Source organism: Nicotiana tabacum, chromosome 11 (assembly GCF_000715075.1).
Source record: "Nicotiana tabacum cultivar K326 chromosome 11, ASM71507v2, whole genome shotgun sequence".
In the NCBI taxonomy this organism is placed as follows: Eukaryota; Viridiplantae; Streptophyta; class Magnoliopsida; order Solanales; family Solanaceae; genus Nicotiana; species Nicotiana tabacum.
The window spans coordinates 105984983-105989764 of NC_134090.1; the positions used below are offsets into that span (position 1 = coordinate 105984983).

Genomic DNA, 4782 nt, shown 5'->3' on the forward strand with positions numbered 1-4782 from the left:
GAAATTTGGCCCACCTGCACTTCAATATTCTTGATTGCTGCATCATGTGCATCCTCTCTCTCATTAATCTTTGCATTAGACCCAATAACCTGCTGCATCATTGCCTCAAGTCTAGCAAACCCATCTTCCTGCCTTCCACCATGTTGCTTCTGAGAAGGGTGATACCCCTGTTGCTGATTCTGATTATTATATCCATGTGGCCTTGGGTAAGGTGACATATTGTTAGAGGGTCTCATACCTCCCATGTTTCCATTGTTGAACTGTGGATAGACTGGCCTGTATTGCTTATTTTGCTGGCCCCAATTCTGACCACCCTGTCTCTGGCCTCCATAATTAGACACATAATTCATGTCTTCAGGGTAGTGGTGATGATCATGTTCTGCATTCTATTGGTTACCGATTGGATGACTAATGAAAGATGCGCACAAGCCCCCATTGGTAGTATCTACGATGTGTACCTGCTGCTTCAGCCCTGACTCTTCCACCGTTTTGGTGAGTATACTCATCTGTGTCAATAAGGTGGCCATATTTTCAGCCATAGAGTTGGATGGATCTAAGGGCACTGAGTGAACCACTGGAGTGATAGGTGCATTTCTGGTTGTCCCTCCCAAATTTTGTGCCATCTTGTCAAGCAGACTCTGGCCTTCTATCCATGTTTTGCTCAAAAATGCTCCACCAGCTGAAGCATCAACAATGTTCTTCACGCTATCTGACAATCTTATGTAAAACCGCTGCCCCAACATCAGATCTGGAATACCATGGTGCGGGCATATAACCAGCATCCCTTTAAACCGCTCCCATGTTTCATGCAGTGTCTCCATTGGTCTCTGTTTAAAACTTAAAATTTCATCAATTTGTTGAGCAGTCTTATTGGGTGGGTGGAACTTGTTATGGAATTGCCTGACTAACTCATCCCAAGTTGTTATAGAATTTATGGGAAGTGAGTTTAGCCAAGTCTGGGCAGCTCCTATCATTGAGAATGGAAACAATAACAACTTGATTGCTTCAGGAGTTACGTTGGGCTTCCTTTGGGTTTTGCAGATAGATAGGAAGTTCTTCAAGTGCTGCTGAGGATCTTCGACTTGCGACCCCGAAAATAGTCCCTTGTTCTGCAACAAGTGCAGCATGTTATTCGTAATTTGGAATGACTCAGCCTGTATCTGCAGAACTACAATGGTTGTGGACGGATTTTTAGCTGTGGGTTGTGCCCAGTCATAGAGAGCAGCCTCTGGCACTATTGGTATCGCTGGGTTTTCCTCGTGATCCCCCATGACTGTTTCGAATTGTGCAGTTGTTGGTTGTTGTTTGTTTTTCCGATTAGTCCGATTCAAGGCCTTGAAAACATTCTCGTGATCTGATAATGCTTCAAATACTTCACCAGATATCGATGAGTTTCTAGGCATGCACTTCTTTCAATTGTAATAGATAACAGCGTTAATTCCCCGGCAACGGCGCCAAAATTTGATCACGCCCAACTATGCCTTATAAAAGGACAATGCGGACGTTGCAAATATAACCTGAGTATTTATGCCCAGAGTCGAATCCACAGAGAATTAACCTATCAATTACTTTCGTTGGACTTACTAAATTCTTTAGAATCAACTTCCCCAAACATTGTGAATAACAGTTGATGGTATATTTAATAACTAAGATTGAAAGTCAATAAACAGTTGTAAACTAAATATGCTTAAGTTGTGAACAATAATAAGAAGGTTCTAAGGTAGTGATTTTCCCTATTGATGGAATCCCTTCAGTTTATGTTTCATATAGATTTACCAACACATCTCTATCAATCATGAACACTCTTTTTACCGTGAATCTCTCCCGAGTAATCACGATAATTTACTAGACGCACTCTCCCGAGATACGCTAGCTGGCTTTGTTTATTACAGTTCACTTTAGATTGCACCCAAGACTTCGTTATCCCTAATCCCACCTTTAAACCCGCAGTTATAGATCCCTCTTATACTTTGGGAGTGGTGTTGTTCAACAATCACCTAAATATGCACTCTCTCCCGAGTTATGCACACTAATTAGGCACAGCTAATTGAGGATCCTATCAATTAACAACAACAAACATGTAGTTGAACAAATAGAGATTAAAGTGGCAAACTATATTAACATAATCAAGAAGTTCATCCTTCAATAGGTTCCATCAAAACCCTAGAGAAAGGATTTAGCTACTCATGAGAATGGGTAAATAAACTATGAAAATATTCATGATCAAAATTGCCAGAAAAATAAGGAGAAGAAGAAAATATGATGTTTTGGGTGATCTCTCACACTTGTTTTTCTTGCCAATGTACTCTAAAAAACATTACATGCCTCCCTTGGATGAGTTTTATTGTTTAATATAGGGTTTTGGGCTAAAAATCCCGTATTTTGCACTTCAGTCCCTCAATTTTCTGCTTCCTATCGCGGTCCTACCGCGGTTACACCCGGACCGCGACCAACTAGCCTCTCAAAATCCGCAACAGCCTTCTGCCGCGGTCTGACCGCGGTTACACCGGGACCGCGGCAGTCCATCTCCTGTTCTGGTTTTGCTGCCTTCGCGTAGTGCACTTAGCGGATATTGTAGGATTGGCCTCTTTTTCTCCGTAATTGATCCCAAAAGTACTTCATAGACTTCTTTTATTGTATATAGCCTGCAAAGCATGAAAATCACTAATCAGAGCATTTTGTCATCACTTGTTATCATAAAAACTATACAAGAAGGTGGTTCTTTAGGGCCTAATTATAGTCCAATTCACCTATTATCAATTTCTAAACAAAGTATAGTACTCACACAGTTCAAGCAGCATAATTAAATCCTATAGGCAGGATTTATACCCAGTTTTAACGAAAGATATAAGAATAAACCCCCCAGCTTTACTAAATATCCCCAAATATGTTATTACATAGTTATTACAGACCAGAATAGAAAAATAAATTACATAAATGTATCAGTACGCTATAGGGAGCCTTCATAGGCCCAAATGAACCTGGGAACCAGGCCTTCCCGCATGGTAGCTTTGGAACATAGCAATGATTCATCCACATCACATTAAAACTAGGATTTCAGTGTATCAAAGTTCCCAAAGAGCCTCAGAGACCCCGGGCAATTCTCACATCAAAACCACACATTCAGCAAAGAGTTCATAAAATATTGGAAAACCAGCCCCAATGTGTCAGTGTTCAAAGGAGTCTTAAGGACCCTAGGCAGTGCTCACACTTGGGTGGTTGAGAACCTAAATGACTAAGAGTAGGGATTTTTAAAACCAGTACATAAAGGAAAAGGGGGAGATTTTAAAATAGTTCAATTTTAGAAGAAGAAAAGTTCAGAACACAGAGTTGCAGGCAAAACTGCACCAAGAAGCAAACAAGGTTCATATTATGACTTATTTGACTGTCTTCCAGCAGAGGATTCATATTTTTCAAAACTAATTAATCCTAGGTTAACAGCGCCACTAAATGGTTCACACAATCAGGTGAAGGACAAAATCATGCTGAGAATTGAAATATGCAAGTCAAGCAAAACATAGAGAATGGAGTTTGCAAAGGTTAGGGCATACCAGTTAAGTGAGAAAGTTAGTAAGTATACCACAGCAATGAGATTCCAGAATAATTTTGGCCTTGGCTTTCAGCGTCCAAAATCAAGAGATACTTAGCACAAAAATCGAAACAAGAGAGCAAGAGTGAGTTTAAGCTTTTTTTAGCGAGAATTAGAGAGTTCGAGACTTGTCTAAAGGGAAAAGGGAGAGGGGTTTAAATAGCACTAAATTAGAGCACACAAATATGGTAATAAGTCAATCATACATAAACAAGGAATGAAAATAATTTCATAATCAATTTAAGTCGGCTTCAATCAATTAACAGAACATAATAACATAAAATCAGGCAGGTATTACTGAAAGTAGGAAGGGTATTATACAGAACCATTCAATATTCAAAATGCCGAATCAAATAAGATAGGGGGTAATGAGAACAGTAAATTAAACAAAAATAGGAAAATATCAGTACCATACAAGAAAGGAAAGACTGGAATTTCAGTAAAGATTTCAAAAAAAAACCCTGATTTGGGGTAAATAAAATTAGTCAGCAATCAACGCTAAGAGTGAAAGATGCATAGAGGTAGATAGACAGAAACATTAAAGGAAAGATAATTAAACAACGAAAACCCTAAATTTAATGTAAGTTAAAATAGGCAAAAGTACAAAAGAGTTTTAATAAAATGCACAAAGACATATAGACGGAAATAATTAGGGCTTAAACAATATTTTGTTCGATTTTGAAGAATAAAAAACCCTAGATTTTAGGGTAATTAAAATCAATCAGAAGTAATAAAGAAATTATAAACACAGAGATAGATATGCTGAAACATTAAAGGAAAAATACTGAAAAAATAAGAAATCATTTTAGATCTTGAAAGATCTTGAACCCTAGTTTAAGGATAAGCGAAAGATTTAACCAATAATAGACAGATTCGACGAGTAACAAGGTAAATAATATTATTAAAGAGAACCAAAAATGAACCAAAATCTGGTTTGAACCAGAGATCCAAAACCTTGAAAGATACGAAAAATATCCGTACTCATAGATATTGGGATGAACATGGACGAGAATAACCAAAATATAAGAGATTCTGGACCAGATCGGGTTTGAATCTCTCGAGATCCACTTTCCATTTGAGGCAAACCAATTTAAGTAACACCAAAGACTGATAGTAGGTAAAGAAGTAAGGCCAAATAAGGCAAGTAATTAAGAAATGATTCTATTTCTTGCCGAATTTGAAGGAGAAACGGT

The 4782-nt window shown here is 38.2% G+C and overlaps 1 non-coding gene across 1 annotated transcript; it reads left to right on the forward strand.

The window, feature by feature from the left end:
- The first annotated feature begins 753 nt into the window (after window positions 1-753).
- LOC142166639 (small nucleolar RNA R71) lies at window positions 754-860 on the forward strand. The gene has a single exon (XR_012697042.1). It is a non-coding gene; the product is annotated as a small nucleolar RNA R71 (small nucleolar RNA).
- Window positions 861-4782: the final 3922 nt, after the last annotated feature.